Below are 14,533 nucleotides of genomic sequence, written 5' to 3' on the forward strand. Positions count from 1 at the left end.
CCGGAGGTGATATGTTCCATGGAGAAAAATAGGGTCAGGGAGGACATTTGAGCAGATTCCTGGAGATGTTTAAGAAGCAGGCGGAGAGAGATCCCGGCTGAAAGAGCAGCCATCGCAAAGGCCCTAAGTGCAAAGTGGGATGTATGTGGAGGGTCTTAGATATCCATGTGAGTTCTTAGTCCTGCCTTGAGTATGTATCTTGCTTTTATTTGTAAACCTTGATTTCACCTTTATAGCAAATTAACCTGCATCATCAATCTGCATATTTTAGCCAACTCTGTTTCAGGTGTTCTGGGCACAATGGCAGGCTAACTACTTGGGTTGGTAAAGAATTACCAGCGTCTGAGAAGGGTTTAGGAAAGTTCAATAGAGACACTGCTATAGACAACATCAGGCCACACAGGCAAGAGGTGCCTACACGAGCGCCACGGTTGAGTGTGTGGGGTCTGTTATTGGGGGGGGTGCTGTGCACACAAGGAGGAGGGGGCTGCATGATCAATTCATGCACAGGTACCTGGTTGGTTGTGAGATCTGTCAGGGGCTTCTCTGAACAAAAGGCTTTGCCACTTTAATAAGGGAAGGATGTGAGGCCTCTCTTCCTGGGGCAATGAGGTTTCATAGGGTAAACACACAGCAAGAGAAAATGTTTTATAGCTTGTGGAAATGCAGGTGTGCAAAGGGTCCTGCAGTGGGGAGTGGGAGGTAAGGGGCCACTGGGCTCTAGGCACACAGAGAGCCCAGGGGTGAGGGTGTATGACTCTGAAGAGTGCCTGCTGGCTTCACACCAGGGACTTTCTGTGGAAAGAGGAGAATCTAGGTTGTCGGCACGTGTCTACTCAGTGACCTCCCTTAGCCTAGCTCTGTCAGGCACCAGGTGGCTGTGAAATGAACATGAAGGTCCCCACCCTGAGGACCCCAATGAATGAACATCTTGATATCCTCAAGCCCCTTCCCCTGCACCACCGCCCCACCTCATCTGGGTCTCAGGCTTTGACCCTGACATCAGTGGCATCTTCATTCCCTACATCCAGCTCCTCTGGACGTCTCTGTGATGAGCTGTTCCATGTCAGCAAGCCCCAAACTGAGCTCAGCCTTTACCCCATGATTGCTTCCTCCCTGTGAAGCCCCTCGTGAAGGAGCCACCACTAGCAGGATCCTACATCTCTGAGGCTCTGCCTTCCCCACCCCTCCGATGTCTCCCAGCCCATGATCCCCTCTGGAGGTCCCTATTATCCTCTCCCTCCCACTTCAGTCTTGGGCTGCACACCAAATCCCTCTTCACAATCTCCCACAAGACAGGTCCAGGTCCACTTGGGGACACTGAGGTGACACAGGCGGGTGTTGCTGGGAATGAAGAGCAGGATACTGTAGCAGAGGAGAGAAAAGGGCTCCCAATCCACCAGAACACACGCTAAAGTGGTGGCATCACACTGCAGCCACGCCCTCTGCTCCCCCAGGGTGCCCTGTGTTTCCTGCTTTGGCCTAGGGGACTCCCCCCCTCACTCTCTGTTAGAGGGGTGCCATTTCATTCATTCACACCCTCATTAACCATGTACATGGGTCCTGCTCAGTGCCAGGCCTCAGCTAGATGACAGCTCATCCTTGGGGACACAGCTCAGATCTCACCTCCTCCATGAAGCAGTTCTGGATTCCCACCCCCCTTGAAGCTCCCCTGGCCTCAGTTGGGACCACTAGGGCTGTGACCACACTGATTACATCCCAAGTCTGTGATCTCTGTGAAAGCCCTGGGCCCAATGTAGAAAGAGACTCAGAAAAATGGGGCCAAAAGGGGCTAAGAAAAATGTTACTAGTTCTCTATTACAGAGAAGGGCACTGAGCAGAGAGAGGGCAGTGTCCAACCAAAGCCACAGAGGACGGTCTCAGTGAGCCCTCCCATGGCCCTGTTACTAGTTCTCTGTTACAGATGAGGACACTGAGCCACAGAGAGGGAGCAGAGCCCTGCTATAGCCTTGGCCCCATGGCCTGTGTCCTTTATGACTAGCTCCATGCTGCCAGTAGGGGTGTGGGCCTGGAATGGACGTTGAAAGCAGCCTGACCCCCAGGCCCCCTTCATACACAAAGTCAGTCTCAGGAAACACCCCTCAAGACCTACCCTATACCACTGGGATTGGGACCTGATTGCTGTTCCTGGAAGCTGGCTGGGCTTCTCTGTGAATTGCCCCAGGAGATGCTTGGGACAGCCACAGGGCCCCTGAGGCTTCCTGTCACCAGCTGAGCAGCTCTGGTCCCCTTGATTGTCCCTGGCCCAGGCCTGATTACACGAGGTTTTGGCCGGGTAGCCAGCTGTGGAGATGAGGAAATGGGGGCAACATGCAGGTATAGGCAGAGGTTCAGGTATTCACTCAACAATCATTGATTCAGGCTTTGCAGTGTGGCTGGTCTGGACCCAGGCCTGGGTGTCCAGTAGTGAATACAGTCAACCCCTTGAGCCTTCTGGGAAAGCAGTCCTCAGAGAAACGGGGCCTCAGTGCACCCATCCTGCTCCCCATGAACAATCACACTGAGATGAGGCTGCGGCCATGGGTCCCAGTGGAGGATGAAGGGAGGAGGAAAACCCAGAGTGGGCACTGACCATGAGCCTGGACACTGGAACCAGATGACCTGGGCTCTGTAATCTGGGGTAGTCACCTCAGCTGTTCTCTCTCTGCCTCAGTTACTTCTGCAGAAATGGGTGATAATGCCTGTCCCTGCCCCACAGATTTTCGTGAGGAGTCAGTGAGCTTCTCTAAGGCGTGTAGGACAGTGCTTGGCTATGGGTCAGGATCCTGCTCACCTCACAAGAGTCTGTCCCACTTTAAAGATGATAAAGCCAAAGCTAAGGGGGTTATGAGACCAGCCTGGGCTAGCCCCCTTCTCATGGTCTGCTGTCCAGGTCTCCTGCTTTTATATCATACCTCTGTCCCCATATCCACCCAGCAAAGTAGGTGCTGAGAATCTGAGCAAATCAGAGTATGAATGGAGGCACACTCTCTCCCCATCTTGGGCTCTTGGGGTGGTGGGCAGGTTGGGGATATCGGGCTCCTCCAGACTGTCCAGGAGGCCCAGCATGTCGGTCACCTCATTTCCACTCAACACGGAGTAGGTGTGTGTCCAAGGGCCAGAGGGCGCTGGAGTAACCCAGGGTGGGTGGATGCTAGGTAGGTGTGGGAGGCACAGAGTGGCCCCTGGAAGACAGTGTCTAGGCAGCCAAGGTGCGATGAATGAGGGTCCCCAAAAGGGGCAGAGGACAGAGTCCAGCCTGGACACCACCCCCTGCTGGACCCTGATCTGGGGTGAGAATTGAGACAAGCCAGGGCCCCGCTGGGACTCTACATCCAGCAAAGAGGTGAGGAAAAGTTAAGGAGACCGTGCTCCCTGTGTGAGGGTGCTGCTTCCAGGATCCTGGACGTTCCTTAGACCCTTGTGAAGTGGCTGCTGTTTCCAGCCCCATGTGGGCAGAAGAACTGAGGCAGGGAGGACAGAGTGACTCAGGACAGAGCTAGGATTCATCCAAGAGTGGGTGCTGAGCCTCTTGCTAAGAGCAGCCTCTGGGCATCATGGACTCAGGAAGTGCCTTGTCGTCCCTCTTAAGGCTCCTTGCATGTTAGGCAGGAAAGGTCCCAGTGCCCATACCTGGGCCTCTCTGGGTGATTCTGACATGTGGGATCATGATGGTCCTGGGAAAGGAGAGAGAATGTGGGCTGGGCGTCAGGTCTGCATCAGACCCTAATGATGCGCCTAATGTTGTGTGACCTGGAAACTCCCTGACCTCTCTGTGCCTGGCTTTCCAGCCCTGACTCAGAGGACTGCTGTGCTTGGCACACAGTAGGACCTCAATCAAAGGAAAAAGCCAGCCCTTCCCCAGGAACCTCTCCTCTTACATTCCCAAAGCTAAGCCCATGTTCCACACATCACCAGAGCTGAAACTTGACACACAGGGCAAGTGAAATCCAGCAACTCCTCCCTCCTGCCTGAGGCCCTTCGCTCCTCAGTGACAGTGGCTCAGAGCAGGTCTCTGCATCCCAGAAGTCTGAACTGAGCCTTGTGACCTGGAGGATTCCCTGTTCCACACAACTTTGTTTCCAGGTCCTTCCAACAAGACACAAGAGCACCTGGTCTGTGTCTTAGCTGCAAGGTCCTCCCTTTGCAAATTGCCCCATCACATCCGGGCTAGTTGATGTGAGTTCCAGAGCACATGACCATCCAAATGATGACTTCAGGGAAACATCCCTGCCCACACTGCACTCTTCAGAGCCCACCTTCTAAAATAAGGGGTAGTGACCCACGGTTGTGCACACTTTTATCAGAACACAGCCCTCACCCAACCAACATTGGAAACACGTGAGAAGCAGAGATTCCCAAGTGCCTGGACCCCTGTCATCCAGAAAGCAGAGGGTAGGGTAACAGACAGAAGGGGAGAAAGTACTTTCAGACTATATATCTGATAAGGGGTTAACACTCAAAACATATAAAGAACTCTTACAATTCAACAGCAAAAAAAAAAAAGCAATGTGATTTAAAAAGTGGGCAGAGGAACTGAATAGACATTTTTCCAAAGAAGGCACACAGATGTCTAACAGGTACATGAAAAGGTGCTCAACATCACTCACCATCAGGGAAATGCAAATCAAAACCACAATGAGATGAGATACCCCCTCTCACCTGTCAGGGTGGGTGTCATCAAAATATAAGAGACAACATGTGATGGTGGTGGTGTGAAGAAAAGGGAAACTTGTGCAATGTTGGTGGGAATGTAAATTGGTGCCATCACTCGGGAAAAGAGTATGAAGGCTCCCCCAAAATTTAAAATTAGAACTTCCATATGATCCAGCAAGTCCACTGCAGGGAATATATCCAAAGGAAATGAAATCACTATGTCAATGAGACAACTGCACCCTCATGTTCACTGTATCATTATTTACAATAACCAAGACATGTAAACAACCTAAGTGTCCATCAGCAGATGAATGGGTACAGAAAACGTGATGCATATATATGTATATAAAATGGAATCTTATTCAGACATTATAAAAGTGAAATCCTGCCATTTGTGACAACTTGGGAGGACCTTCAGGGTATTATGCTAAGTGAAATAAATAAGACAGAAAGACAAATACCTATGATCTCATTTATATGTGGAATCTACAAAATAAACCGAAACACATAGAAACAGATATCAGGTTGGTGGTTGCCAGAGGTGAGTCAGGGGATGATTGAAATTCGGAAAGATAATCAAAATGTACAAACTTCCAGTTAGAAGATAAACAAGTCCTGGGGACATAATGTACTGCAAGGTGACTGTAGTTAACAGCACTGCATTGTGCATTTGATAGTTAAGAGAGTACCTCTTAAAATTTCTCATCACAAGGAAAATAGTGTGTGACTATGGGTGATGACAGACGTCAGGTAAACTTAATGCACTGATCATTTCACAATATGCACATGTAAAAAGTCATTATGCTGCACACCTAAAGCCAACAAAGTTATGTGAAAACTGTATCTCAGGAATACTTATGTCAGGAAGCGGGGGTGCGAGACTGGACTACCTACTGCAGGAGCTGTCTTTGCCCTCCAACAGCAGAGGGTGGTAGTTGTGACAGGGACTGTAGGTCCCTCAAAGCCTAGAATGTTTACTGTCTGGACCTTCACAGGGAGAGAGTGCAGACCCTGCCCTGGAAGACAGTGGTCATGGCAGCAACAACGGCCTGCCTGTATGCAGGCTCAGCCCAGACAGCTCCTGTGCTCTGCTGTCACCGCATTTACTTCCCTCCACACCCTCAGAGGGAGAGGCTTCAAAGTTCTCATTTTACACATGAGAAAACTGAGGCTCATTTGCTTTGAATTATTGACAAAGTGGTGGGGGAAGCTTTGAACTCCAGTGTTCTGACTTCAGAGCCACATCTCAGTCCTGATTTTTAGAAGGTGGAGGTCCAGGCACTGGGGACCCTCCACCTTCCTCACTTGTAGTCGTACTCCAGGGCTGCCACCCCCAAGGCGTCTGGGTGAACACATTTAATCCGCTTACTCTGCACCAGCTGAGCCCTTGGCTGCCAGTCTGTTGTCACTGCCTGAAACCAGCTGAGGTTTTACAAGTGAACCATCACCCCCTGCCAGCCCACCTGCCCTGCCATGTGGGGCAGACCCCTCCTAGCCTGGACATTCTAAACCCTTAGCTCACACATTTGCACAACTGCATCAAAAGGGCCCTACTCCCTGTGTGGGGATATCGACAAGGGGAAGGGAGGGGAGTTTGGGGTGGCGGATTACTGTGAAGGTGACACATGACAGGAACATGTTCATGTCCATAATGGCACTCAATTTGAAGCTAAGAACATGGTCACAGCGAGGGGTAAAAGCTGAGAGGCTACAAGGCTGCCTAGAAAGGGGCTTGACTATTGAATTTTAAATCTGTAATTTAATTTAAAAATTAGCCCCCTGGGTGATAAGAATTTTCCCCTAAGGCCAGAATTGGCCACCTGACCCCTGGGAACCCCTCAATTCCAGGATGTAATCATCTGAGCATGGAGGGGGCTTAAATTGGAGTGCTGTCCTCTCAGTCATGGTGCACATGCCCACGTGTGCACCCATGATCTGCAGTGCTCACACATCAAGGAGGTCCAGATCATAAGAAAGGGATGACAGACTGTGAGGTCACACGTGTGCCCCTGCAGGGGTGAATGTTGTATAGAGAAGAGCCCCCCACTCTCACCTCCAGGAGGGGTGCTGGAGGGAGCAGGACTCCTGAGCCCCTAGGGTTAGCAAGCATCCTGGCTGAGGGTGGGGAGGCTGTCCACTCTGAAGTCATAGGTCAGATGGTAGATTGGGGTCCCACCCCCACATCTCACCAGTGAGACCGTCTAGTCTGTTTTCTCTGTAAACTGGAACCCAGTCACCCTCACCCTCAGAACTGGGGGCAGCCTGTGTAAATTACAACACAAAGCCCTGGGCTGTTTCAGGTGCCCGGGGGTGTCCAGCCCCCCTAGGCCCGGCAGGTGGGAGAGGAGAGGTGTGGGTTAGCAGGTGTGACAGCAGAGCTGAGACTTGGCTGAGTGCATGCACTCTAATATCCAGGAACTGGGAGCTACCAGTAGCAAATCTGTTCACTGAGGCCATGTGTACTCTCCCTTGTCATTTACAATCCCCTGTTTGAACAGAGGCCTCTGGAGTCTATTAGCCACATTGTTGCCTGTCACCTCACTGTTGTAGTTCCAGGGTCTCCATTTAGCCAGCTTGAAGGAATAGTCAAACTTTTTCTTAAAACCAGTGACAGAAAACCAAAGTGGCTTAAAGAAGCAAACAGGGCAGGAGAGAATGACTTACCTAACTGAGACTTCCAAAGGGAGATAGCTTCAGGCAGGTCTGTACCTGGTGCTCAGTGACAACAACAGAAGTCATCCTTCCCCACCTCTGGGCTCTGCCACTGGTGACATCTTCACATGGCTCTGCCTTTATGAAAGCAAGATAGTCACCAACTGCCACAGTCTGACATCACCACCCCTCAACTCCCAACTGAAATAGAACTTCTCTGCTCCCAGGATTCCAGCAACTAGGCCTGACCTCCGTGGAGCCTGATTGGGCTGGTGCCCAGCCCTGAGCCAATCACAGTGGCCAGGGAGGATGGAAAATGCTGATTGGCCAGATCAAGGCCATGTGACCATCCTCTCCAGGAAACCTGTGGGCTGTTCACCTGTTTCCAGCTTGGGAGAGTGTGATGTCTCCCAGAGGATCCTGCTTCTAGCACAACCTGCTGGTGGCACAATGAGCTGGAATGAGCCTGTCTGCTTGGTGACAAGTGACAGGTCACTTAGTGGTTCCTTGCTCCAGGGAGGGAGGCATGTCCACACAGTATTGGGGCTTCAGAGCCAGAATGTAGTAGAAAAGCCTCCTGGTCTCCCAAAAGGTGGGAAAGTGAGCAGTGACACTAGAAAGGCACTCCTCTCTGTGGCCCTTGGCTTTCTCCTCGTTACAGTGGAGAGTGCAGTGCTGCCCCTGACAGCCCACTTCCCTGCTGGGAGGCCTTTGCAACAGGTGGAGAGTGCTTGGAAAAGCCCATTTATTCTGAGGAACTGTTATTGCTCCTGGTGGGATCATTATTTTCATGTCACTTGTGAGGTTGGCCCTGAGGGGTCCCTGATCTGGAGGCACAGACACCCACAGAAACTTGGCCCAGTATTGCTGTTCATTCAACAATGACTTACCAAGCACCTACTGTGTGCCAGATTCCCAGGGTAGAGCAGTGATGTTGACAGCACAGGTCCCTGCCTCACCTCATCTCTGCATCCCAGGTGGGGTCACCAGAGTGGGAGTTCAGGAAGCAGAGGACGTGGCCGAAGCCTTGTGGGAACCCCTGGGTTTTTCTCTGTGCTGAGGGCACTAGCAGCACACCGATTGTGGGACTCAGTACCCGCAGGACCCAGCATTGATGGGTAAAGGAGAGGGGCATTTCTACAAGCCCATCCTCACTAACCCCAGGCTCTGGAGGGCAGCTCCAGTCTGCTCAAACCCAGGGGGCATCTTCTGCCATCCTGATCACCCTCTGGTATTACTCCCCGCTCAGATGCAATTTTCCCTGTGGCAGCTACACTCAGAATATGTGTTTGTTTCTCTCCCTTGTGGTTAAGTGGACTTCAGATGCATGATAGCGATGGAGTGGCTAAGCCTCTGGGCAGATTGCTGGGTGACCTGTGGAACTTGCTGCACATGGTGAGCTCCCTTCTGCCAACCAATGGGCCAGGCCCCACCACTGTTCTGTCTGTTCTACCTCACTTAATCTGCACAGACACTCTGTGCGGGACATCCTGTTATCCCCCATCTCTGCTGACCTTGGGTGGACAAAGCTTGGGTTTGAGAAAGTTGTCCAGGTCACATGGTTGACAAGTGGGGAGCTGGGGATTTGCACCCTGGTCCCAGGAGTCTGGATCATGGAAAGGCCTGGGTGGGGCAGCTTATTGCAAAGGGAAGTCCTGCCCATGAGAGCCTCCCATGAGAGCCCACCCAACAGCACATCTAGCAAAGTCAGCATTTCCTGGACCAGATGGACAGAACCTCAAAACTTCTTTGTAGATTGTTTCCATGTTCATTTGCAAGCACAGAAAGGCCACAGGCCAGGGAAGGATAAGGCCAAGAGTGTTTTCATTGGGGAGAGTGAAGGACAAGTGTGAAGACACACAGCACTCCCAGCAGCCCTCTCGGCAGAGAATGCCACTGGGTGAGCAGCTACCGTGACTACCTACCATAAACCTGTGAGGTTCATGCCTGTACAACTCTGCCTGTGAGAAGAGCAAAGTGAAGCTCAGAGAGGTGTGGGGACATTCCAAAAACAAACAGATAAGGTGGGATCATCACCACCATGCCATGCTGGGACAGACAGTCACCTGTCACACTGCTCATGCATGGCCTGCTGGGAGTAGTGAAGGCCTGATAGGAGCACAGGAACACTGTGGTGAAGGTGATGTTTCTACCTGGGACAGCTGGTACCGGGGACTCTAGCTGGTTCTTCATTGTGCCTGCTTTGAGTGTCAGCATGTTGCAGCCTCATGTAGGGGAAGGGCTGTCTCCTTTCCATACCGGTGCAAAAGGAAGAGCATGTACACACTGGCATCACCATAGACCATCGGCAGGATCAGGATCTGGAGCTCAGAGCAGAAACTGCCAACACCTCAGGAACTGGTGCAAGAGGAGGACCTGAGTGCCCCTGAAACATTTCTAGTTTTAAAAACATACTTCACTAGGGGGAAGTGATAAAACAGTTGATCCCTTCAAAATATTCTGTTATCCAAGGAAAAATAGCACCTCAGCATTGTAAGAGGATTAACTCAGTCGTCATCTATATATATATCTATATCACTATAGGTTTGAGAAAACAGAGTGTTAGGAGTTACAAAAGGGTCTCAAGATCATGCAGGTCAGAACTGAGAACCATCCAAAGCATGTGCTGCATGATAGCCTCTCTAAGCTACCTGAGGCTTGGTCTGCTCCTGACACAGGGCAGATGGTTCTGAGAAAACCACACTCCTTAGGGGACCCCAGGGAGTTGACAGAGTTGAGTTTGGGTTCCTGGTCATCTTCTAAGTCTGGAATTTTGAGATTCTTCTGCACCTGTCCTTCCTCCAGAACAGAATCTGATTCAGGCGGGATTCCAAGGACTGAGGCATGTGCCAGGCAAGAGAGCAGGCATAGCTGGAGGAGAGCATCACCAGTGCCATTAAAAAAGAGTCCAGGGCACTGAGATTTCCAGTGATTTAGCATCATGGCTGGGAGGGGTCATGTGTTCTACAGTAAGTTCCGAGTATCCTGCACCGCCCTCGAGGACCTGCAGGGGGCGCACGAAGCCAGCGTGTCTTAGGTGGCGGTGCGCATGCGCAGTCCGCGTCAGCAGCCAGCGTCTTCCCTGGGGGCGGAGCTTGCTTTCATCAGGGCTGAGCGGGTGGCGCCAAGGAAGCTCCGGGACACCGCTGCCTGCGTGTCTGCGGGAGGATGCTCCCCGCTCTCTGTCTGAAGTTACTCCGGTTTCCCACAGCCTGAGCTCGCTTCCTGCTGGGGTGTGTGTGGACCTGACCGAGCTCGGGCCCCGGCCAGCAGGGCAGGAAGGGACGGGTGCGCTGGCGGGCCCTCTTCGACTATTCTCCTAGCCCGCTGGGAGCGGGTGAGTGTTCGTGTCCATCGGGGCCGCTGGGGTGTCCGCGCCCCTGATCCTCACCGCCCGGGTCCCCCCTTCCTCCGTGTGAACGGAGGTGTGTACACCAAGGGTCAGAAGCGGGGACGCGGGTGTAATGGGAAAGGGGCTGAGAAAGTACTGAGAGTTAAAGAGAAGTGTGTAAAATCACATTATGTTAATTTTTATATTTTAAGTGTGTCAAAGTCAGAGTTTATCATGCTTTTACTTTCTTGTCTTTAAAGGAATGCAATCATTTAGTTTACACTTAAAATATGCTTCTCAGCTTATCTCATTTTCAAGTCAAAATACTGCCACGGTTGACATTTTCTCATAATACAGTGACAATCTTAAACATGTGTGAATATAAACTCATTGAAAAAATCTTGCAGTGTTCCATGGTGAGTTGTCTTGTTAAAAATAATATCCAGGCCATTACTAAATTATTACAAAAATATAAATTTTTTGGAGCACTTTTAGAAGTTCCACACACAGTGGTATTTTTAAAACACCAACCACTGCATAGTGCTTAAGATCATTTAAGATGAAATATATTAAAACCTAAAACTTTAGAATACTCAAAAGGCAGGATAATGGCTGCTTTTTCATTGCAAATACATTTTTTTCTTCATAAGTGCAAAATACGAAGGTATTCAGCTAAATTTTGTATATCTTTATTCAAAAGGTGAAATTAGAATATAATCTCCTTATTTTTTATTTTAAGGCTATTTCCCATAAAAATTGGTATTTTTATCTGTAGGACCTTAATTGTCTATTCATTTGTTTTTTTCTTTTGGTTTATTTTCTTTAACAGAGAGTGCATTCTTGTGTCTTGTTAGAGTTTTTAATTCTCCTAACTTATTCCAAGACTTTCTGACACTGATAGTAAATAATGGGAGAGGCCTTATAGTAACTGTGCATCTTTTCATGTAGTCAGGACTTTTTTTTTTGGATAACTTTCTTTTTTACAATTTCCACTTGGTTCACAATATTACCCCATTATGACAACTCAATAAAAAATTGTAATCTGTTTACACCAAGACACTTATGTCAGCACAGTGCTTTTGCTGATATGATTTTACATTAGATTATAATATAATATTTGATTTGATTTACATATAGACTAATACCTATTTTATATATTTACACACATACATGAATATCTGCTAAATGCCATTAATTTGCATGGGATGGTAGCTGATAACATGTGATCTTTCTGACCATTGGCTATTCTTATGTGTGTCTAACGTACTTCTTAGAACAGATACTAGAACATCACACCTCTCATTATACAGTATTTTAAAGGTTATATTTTATTTTACTTATTTTTAAACATTTTTTATTGAGTAATAGTCATTTTACAATGTTATGACAAATTCCAGTGTAGAGCACAATTTTTCAGTTATACATGAACGTACATATATTCATTGCCACTTTTTTTTTTGCTGTGAGTTGCCACAAGATCTTGCATATATTTAAGATTCCACACATGAGTGATCTCACATGGTATTCCTCTTTCTCTTTCTGTTCTGCTCCACCTAGAATAACATTCTTCAGGAGCATCCATATCTCTGCAAATGGCGTTATGTAGTCATTTTTTGTGGCTGAATAGTATCCCATCATATAAATATCCCACATCTTTATCCAGTCATCTGTTGATGGACATTTTAGGCTGTTTCCATGTCTTAGCTGTTGTAAATAGTTTAGAAAAATCAGCTGAAAACCTTATGGGTGTTCCCTTGTAACTCACTCTTTGTTTTTCTCTTGCTACCTTTAGGATCATTTCTTTATCCTTGAATCTGGCTATCTTGATTAGGATATGCCTTGGTGTGGGTCTGTTTCGGTTCTTCCTGCTTGGGACCATCTGAGCCTCCTGTGCTTGGATATGATTCCTTCTTTAGGTTTGGGAAGTTTTCAGTCATGAATCCTTCCCATACCTTTTCAATCCGCTTTGTTCTTTTTCCCCTTCTGGAACTCCTATTATGCATACATTGGCACAGTTTATATTACCCCATAGGTCCCGTATATTGTTTTGTTTTTCATTTGTTTTTCTCTCAGCTGTTCTGATTGGATGCTTTCTGTTGTCCTGTCTTCTAGGTCACTTATTTATTCTTCTGTATTTTCTTGTCTGCTTTGCACAGCCTTTAGGTCAGCTCTCATCTCAGCCAATGAGTTTACTAATCCTACCTAGTTCTTCTTTATAGTTTCTATTTCATTTTTGATACATTTTACATACCTAAACACTATTTCTTTAAGTTCCTTCAGTACTTTGATCACTCTTTTTTGAAATCTTGATCTAATAGACCATCAATGTCTATTTCCTTGATCATGCTTTCAGGGGATTTCTCTTGATCTTTTCATTGGGAGTGGTTTCTCTGCTTCTTCACATTGCTCATATCTCTCTGGCACCGTGGCTTAAGGAGTAGCAGTTACCTACTTATCCTGGAGATGGTGTGCCCTTAATGATTTTATCGAGAGGTCTTTGTGTCTTTGCCCTGCTTCATGAACTGAGCTTGCTGTTTCATAGGCCTTCTGTTGGCACCCTCATCTGTGCTACTCTCAGTGGCTGTTGGCCAGCAGATTGTGCCCCCTCCTAACACTAGGTCAGGAGCTGAGATCTTATCCAGTGGGTGGGCAGGTCACTCCCCCTCCTGATGCCACAGTCAGATGCTGTGCTTGGGGGGAAGTAGGTGGGCAGATCACACCCCATCCCAGCACCATGGTCAGGTGCTGTGTTCCTGCCAGGAAGGTGGGTGGCTGCCCACCTGCCCTCTCCTGGTGCTGGTCGCTCCGCTGCTCTGTGCAGCTGCCTGCTCTGCCTCGGGTAGGTGGTCTGTAGGTGGGCTCAGGGAAGACCACGGAACAGCCCCGCCTACACTCTGTGCCAAATCTGAGTTCCTTGTTTCCCTTGGCAGCACAAGTTCTCTGAGGTGTCAGGATAGAAAAATCCTCTCTGCCTCGGGCCATAAACAAGTCTCAGTCCTACCTAAGAGGTTGTGGGGCCCCCACGTGCAGATTCAGGTCTCAGCCCCGCCCCCACCCGGGCACTAGGCACAGGAGGAGATGGTAGCTGTGGCTGAGCCCTGCCTCTCTTCTTGCGAGATGTGCCAGTAATGGCACAGGTCTGAGAGACAAAGGCTTCAGCACCCCTCACCCCAGGGCACATGCTTGTTTATAGTTTTGTTTACCTTCTGGGTTAAAATTTACCTGACAATGAAATGTATAAATTAGGCTTTTGAGGTTCATCCTTGTCTCAGTAGTTGATTCTTTTTTATTGTTGAATTGTATTCAATTGTTTGAATATACTATCATTTGTTTTATCCATTCTCCTACTGATAAATACTTAGGCTTTGGATATCTTTTTTTGCAAGCAAACTTTTTTTAAAAAATGCAAATATAATATACATGCTTAAATGTGAACATATCTTAAGTATACAGCTCAGTGATTTTTCACAAAGTAAACACATCTATGTAACCTTCATCCAGTCAAGAAACAGAACATTGCTGTTCCACTTTGGGTTTCTTCCCAGATACTATGGCATCCCTTTGATGGATTCACCATCCTAAATTCAGCCACCATGGATTGGTTTTTTTTCCTTTGAAATTTTTAGTCCCGTACATTCCACTCAACATTACGTAAGATTCATCCACTAGTGTTTTCTGTAAACTTGTATATTTATTTTTATTGCTTTAAAGTATACAACTTGTATGCATGTGCCACCACTTATGGTTATGTATTTATTGTTTACAGGTGTTTGGGTCATTTTCTATTTGGGACTATAACAAATAGTGATTATGAGAATTTTCTGGATGTCCTTTTGTGCTCAGATGTAGAAGCTTCTGAAGGGTACACAGGAAGTGTGTGTGTGTATGTATGTA

General features: G+C 48.3%; 1 long non-coding RNA gene across 1 annotated transcript in view; it reads right to left on the reverse strand.

Annotated features, from left to right (window-relative positions):
- Positions 1-9,697, reverse strand: part of LOC140693945 (uncharacterized) — a 33,360-nt gene extending 23,663 nt beyond the window's left edge. The window contains exons 1-2 of the long non-coding RNA XR_012069664.1: positions 9,462-9,697; positions 7,321-7,446 (exon numbers count right to left, since the gene is read on the reverse strand). This is a non-coding gene — a long non-coding RNA (uncharacterized lncRNA). The remainder of the gene's footprint in view (positions 1-7,320; positions 7,447-9,461) is intronic.
- Between the last annotated feature and the right edge of the window lie 4,836 nt (positions 9,698-14,533).

The sequence above is a fragment of the Vicugna pacos genome, unplaced genomic scaffold (genome assembly GCF_048564905.1).
Source record: "Vicugna pacos unplaced genomic scaffold, VicPac4 scaffold_20, whole genome shotgun sequence".
Lineage (NCBI taxonomy): Eukaryota > Metazoa > Chordata > Mammalia > Artiodactyla > Camelidae > Vicugna > Vicugna pacos.